This window comes from Erpetoichthys calabaricus, chromosome 17, assembly GCF_900747795.2.
Source record: "Erpetoichthys calabaricus chromosome 17, fErpCal1.3, whole genome shotgun sequence".
NCBI lineage: Eukaryota > Metazoa > Chordata > Cladistia > Polypteriformes > Polypteridae > Erpetoichthys > Erpetoichthys calabaricus.
Genome location: NC_041410.2, coordinates 31,256,652 through 31,263,121, shown reverse-complemented (window position 1 = coordinate 31,263,121; position 6,470 = coordinate 31,256,652).

Below are 6,470 nucleotides of genomic sequence, written 5' to 3'. Positions count from 1 at the left end.
AGCTATTAAAATATAAATAATGGATTACTTCATGTGATACACCCACTCCCACACCAACATTTGTTTTTATCATGCCAATGTATTGGCCCCATTTAGCCTAGCATTGCATTTTGCAAATAAAAGTAAGTCCAAGCAAACACAGAATGAACAAACTCTCTCAGTGTGACAATGAAACTGAGTGCTGAAAGTAATACTATACTACCACTATGCTTCATTATTGTTCATTATTCTATTAAATTTATTATTTTAGTCTTGTGAGAGCCTTTATGGAAATCAAGTGCATATTTTTATTTACCCAGTCCATATTTTGCCACAGCACATTCCCATTTATATCAGATGGTATGTTTTGGAGAGGCTAAGCAGATTAAATTTCTTGAAGTTACCATCATCAATGACCTTATTTGGGTACAACACATCCTTAGAATCATCAAGAAGGCTCAACAATACCTTTACCACCTCAGATAAATGAGGAAAGGCCAGATGTCTCCATCCATGCTCACGAACTTCCATATTTTTGTATATGTTACCTTACCTCATGTGGTTTAAAGTGATAGCCAATAATAGTTTTGAATTTAAAGTTTTCATGAAGAACAAAAATAATAAATATTTTGATAGAATAGGTTGGTGGCTAATGCCGGACTGCGGCAACTGATATAAAAATGTCAGTGAAAAAATATCACATTACTTATGTAATGTAATCCGCTCATCAGATTGCCTAGTCATATACTGACAATGGGTAAAATACATGCTTTTTGCTAAAATATTGTTAAAGAGATAATTCTAGAAAATCAGAGAAGGGTACGCAGAGTACACATGCCCTAGTAGGAAAGAACTTTTGAATTAAAGACAGGACTCTTGGCCATTGAATGAGGGGAAGAGGCAGGTGTTCCTTTCATAAGCATGATCCTGGTGTGAACGCGTTTTCTCTGCGTGCAATACTATGATTTTATTTAACAGTATTTAAACAAATAATGCATGCTTTTTGCTTGTTGTGAGAATATGACCGGATGACTATGTGTGGATTATGTGACACGAGTATTGCGAGATGTTTTTCACGGACACTTTTATATCATTTATTGTGGTCCATTACTATAGAGCCCTTTTTTATCAGAAAGTTTGTTATCTCTGTGAGCCCAGAGATATGAGGTCTTTAATTTATAAGAATAAAATGTTTTTTTTTTATAAACTTAAGTTAATTAATAAATTTCATCTTCAATTACAGTAGGTTTTCTCTCAGGAAGTGTATAAATTCTTATAACATATGAATGTTTATAGAGATCTCTTGTAAAATCTTATTGATTATTTTCTGTTTAGGAAAGTTCCAAGTACTGTGCTAGTTTGTAGAGTGTCTCCTATTGTTATGCTAAGGCCTGTGCTTTACAATAAAAAGATGGGGGAGACAGGACAGCAGCACAGTGGGTACTGTTACCTCCTCACATGGCTCGATGACAAGTTAGAATCCCAGTCAGTGTGCCATAATCGTGGTTTCCCTGTACTCCTTGCAGGTGCCTCATTTGTAAATTTTCTCCAGGTCTTTAGGATTAGTTCATTAGTATAACTGTGTTACAACATCCAGCCATCCATTCCTTCTACCTGCTTTTCCCAAGTTGGGGTTTATGCTCTTTACTGGCAGCATCAGGGCTTGGCAGAAATGAATCCTGGATTTGATGCCAGGCTATCATGGAACAATGTAAAATGTATAAACCACGACTATAGTAAATGGTATTTTCTGAGATTGCATTAGCTGTTGTACTATTGCTCCGTTTGTTATTAGTTTCAAATTTTAAAAAAAACTGCACATCTGAGTTTAATGATCTTGTCTTGCAATACTGACACTAATACAATTTCTTAATAAGCGGGTTTTAAACTCAGGGGAATGGTCTGGATACATCCTAGAAGGTGAAGCAGAGCAGCATAATGGTTAATGTTCTCTTATTAACCAGGGTGTCTGGTTTTAAATTCTGACCCAGCCCCTATCTGTGTGGATGTTACCTGGTCTCCTTGTATTGTTATTGTGTTGTTCTCAACTTTATCTCTCTCATCCCAAAGATTAGCATTGTCATAGAAGACCTGGTTTGATTGGCACCCCGGCCGTTGTGGATGGTTCCTTTCCCAGCCAGGAATTAATGATGAAGGAAGGAGATTAATGGATGGGTATCCCGACTGAGTTGGTTTGTGGTACCTTTCCCAGTTGGGAGGCTATTATGAAGGAAGAACAGGGGGCGACTGCCTCCTGAGGCTTTGTGTTCCCCGAGTACCCTGGGTGGCAGTGTCCCTCTGGTATGGCTCCTGTTTGGACACCTCCAGGGCTACATGGAAGTTGCAGTTTTGATGGGCAGCCTTTTTTGGGGTTCTTGGGAGCCGCTAGGGGGAGCTGTTTGGAGCAGGCTCCCCTATTACAGAGAGGTTTTGCTGGATATGGAAGGACTTCCAGGAGACAGTCCTGTGTGGCAAAGGCACTATATAGGCATTGACCTGACATAGACTGGCAATGGAGGCACATGAAAAATAAACAAATAGATTTCTTTTCTTCAGCTGGGGGCCACGTTTTCCCCATGACCCTCAGCCCTAACACAGTCCCAAAACACACAAAACCGCAAAGCAAATCACCACCACAAAACACTCTTCTTTCTCCTCCAAGGCAGCTTCGTCATTCTCCTCCCAACTCTGGTGCCCAGAGTGGTGACTGTCGGCTCCTTTTATAGCTTACCTGGAACTGCTGCAGGTGCTTGTTGACCTACTTCCGGCTGCACTTCCAGGTGTGGCTGCTCTCCCACCCAAATGGGCTTGTTAGGCCATGCAGCTACTCCTGGAGGTGGCCACGGAGCCCAACAGGAATGAGCTCCGGTGTTCCAAAATACTGGCCCCGATGCAACCAAGGGGGGCTGCCACAATTGGGGACATAGCGTGCATCCCATGGCTGCTCCCTCGGATCCAGTGTCAAAGGGGCATCCCAACTGGGCATGGGTCCCGGCTGTCCGCCACACCTGTTACAGTGGAAGTGCTCCAGAGTTCATACTGAAAAGCAGCCACTCCGCCTCATCTAGTAGTTGGAATCAGAAGGAGGCGAACAAAAAGGTGACAAAGGAAAGGAAAGGAATGTCACTAGAAACTGTGACTGTGTGGTTTGGCTATGTCTGGGTGTTTGAGGGGCAAGTGTGCCCCCTACATGTCACAGCATGTTAGACTCAATGGCAATTCTAAACTGGCCAGGTGAGAGTGAATGTTAATGTGCTCTGTGAATTAATGATGCCCAGGGTTGACCCCTGCCTTGCACCTGAAGCTACGGGGATTCGCTATAGTCTTCTGAGGCCTTATAAGGGAAAACTGAAGTATTTTAGACTGATTTTAAATATTTTTGTTTACCCTGAAATGTATATATTGTGTAAACTCTTTGAAAAGAGTAAACCATTGTAACTTACTTATTTTTTCCATTTTGGTAGAAGGGGGCCATTGAATCTGTATTCAGCATTCAAAAACATTCTGAAGAGGTTGTGGTCGGGTGTGGCAATGACAGACTCAAACAATGCAAATGTTTGGGACACCAACTGGGTTCTCTTCTTTATTTGTCCAAGGGCGAGGGTAAAATAATAAACCAACAGAACGAAAAAGGCGTGTCTTGGGGCTTCTCCCCTGGCCTGGGGTTTCAAAGAACCAAAGTAGGGTCTGGCTTGACCATGCCAAAAGTGACACCTCCTTCAGGGACACCTGGGATATATGGCAGTTGGACCTGAAGGGGTGGTTTCTCGACACTGCAAAGGAGAAAAGAGAAGACAATGTTAGCGGCAGTGCCACCTCTTATCCCAGTGGGATATTAAATACCTCCAACACGCATGTGTAACAAGGTTACAAAGATTACAAAATGGCATACATATTACATAACATAAACACAGAAAGGGATACATATAAAGGGAATACACAGATACAAATAAATTAAGATACAATTACAAAACCTGCTGCCTTTCCTGGTCTATTTAACCCGATTTTGATCTTAGTGTATCTGGTTAGATGGTGCGCCCACTTGTCCACCAACATACTACCTCAACACCTCCTGTTTCTCTCCTTCGGTTTCTGATAAGGGTGTTTCTTCCTCCAATGGAGAGTTCACTCCATTCCCTTCTTAGCTCAATATTTCTCTGTCGCAGAGGTAGCTTTGAGCTCCCACTCAGGGTCATTTCCAATCATGCCCTTCAAACATTTCCTAGGCTAGAGGTAGCCATCTGTTCATTCCACTGACACTAACCTAAAACTCATTTTAGTGTTTTTTTGTGTGTTATCCCTGCCCCCCTGATTCTTCCATTGGCCTTGGCGATCCAAGTCTATAAAACAACTCCAACAGCTGTGTCATCAGTCCCCACTGTTTTCACACTGACCCATCCTTTACCTCTGCCTGGCCTCATTGTCTTTGTAAGGATGAAATCAGGCATCCCTGCCAGAAGTGGCATCGCATGAGCTTTAGTACTTTGGAGGAGCATTGTCAAGCACCACTTCACACCATCCTTAGGGTTGCTGGAATCCCTCCATCAAGTAATGTGCATGAAGGGTCTCTTTGTGTTAGAAGGTCGTAGCAGGTTAGCAGTATAAAACTATTGTAAACATACATAATTAAGTTTAAAGAAAACTCCCGGTGAAGTGAATGTGTTTATGTTGGTCATTGTGTAAATATCTACCTAGGAGTTTGTCAAAAGAGCTACTGTTCCACTCTATAAACCTAGGAGGGGCTCAGAGGTTCTCAAATACACATTAAACAATGCACAATATGGAAAACAGGTCATGGTATATTAACAGTGTACATAGATTAAATAAACTCATTGAATATCGACTCTAAAAGGATTATTTCACGGGCGTTTATTCTGGTCTTGCCACTGTCTATGAATAGACTGCATATTTACTTTACAGAATAAGCCTGCACAACAAAGCTTTGGCACAAACAAACCAAACCATGAATTAAGTACATTTTTGCACAAGTTAGTTTCAGACTATGAAAATTTCATTAAAAAATTATACAAATAAAGCTTGTGGAGCCCTTAAATATCAATGAAAAGGTGAGAATGGAAACTGCTGAAGTAACATTTATCAAAAATGAACTTTACAGTATGTGCTGTACTTATACACCAAAGAAACACTGCCTTAACCTGCTGCATTAAAGTGTGCCCAGCCAAGGATTGGAAGTTGTTGATTGCTAGCTCCAAAGTTTGGTAAAGGAACTTTGTGTCGAGAGAAATGTCATAGCTCACTTCTACAGTTCAAATATTTGAAAATATTCCAAAATAAACTTCAGCATATCCTGATGATTGTTTTAAAGCATTTTTGACAATCACTGCAGCAATCTACCCTAGGGTGAAAATAGATACTGTGAAAACTGAATTAATCTTGTTCGGGCCTGCAGGTAGCAAAGGACATGTTTATTGTGGGATGCCACATTGGTATTTCAGTGCAGGCCAAAGGCAAAAAAGATGATTTTCTACTGACAAGAGCTTTTGACCTGACAGTTAAGGAGGAGAAGGGGTGAGAACATAACCTTTAACTTGTTCAGGACTAGAACATTAGAACAATCTAGATGAGAACAGGCCGTTCAGCCCCACAAAGCTCTTTACTCCTATGCACTTAATTATTCTAAATAAAATTAAGTCGAGTTTTGAAAGTCCCTAAAATCCTACTGTCTGCCACACTACTTCGTTGCTTATTCCATGTGTCTGTAGTACTCTGTGCAAAGAAAACCTTACATTTGTGCAAAATTTACCCTTAAAAAGTTTCCAACTGTGTCCTTGTGTTCTTGATGAACTCATTTAAAATAACAGTCTCAAACCACTGGACTAATTCCCTTCATAATTCTGAACACTTTAATCATGTCTCATCTTAATCTTCTTTTGCTTAAACTGAAAAGGCTCTGCTCTTTTAAGTTTTCCTCATAACTCATCCCTTGTAACCCTGGAATCAGCCTAGTTGCTCTTCTCTGGACTTGTTTCTAGCATTGCTATGTCGATTTTGTAGCCTGGAGACCAAAACTGAACACAGTACTCCAGGGTAGGCCTTGTCATTATACTAAAAAGCTAGAACATAGGCTTCTTGGACTTTGTGCTACATAACCTAACATTCTGTTAGATATCTTAATGGCTTCTGACATTGTCTGGCAGTTAATAGTGACGAGTCCACTACAACTCCTAAATCCTTCTCATAAGGTGTACGTTCAGTTTTCAGACCTCCAATTATGTATTCAAACCTAACATTTTTACTTCCGAAGTGTAATACTTTACATTTGCTTACATTAGATTTCATCTACCGTAAATGTGCCCATGCCTGCCCAAGTTCCTCTGTAATGATTCAACTGATTCCAAATCATCTGTAAATCCACCTAACTTGGTCAGTTCTATCTTATGCAGCAGAGACGTGGAGTATAACAGAGACGACCATCAAGAAAGTAAAGATATTAATCAACACCTGTCTATGAAGGATCCTGTGGATGTGTT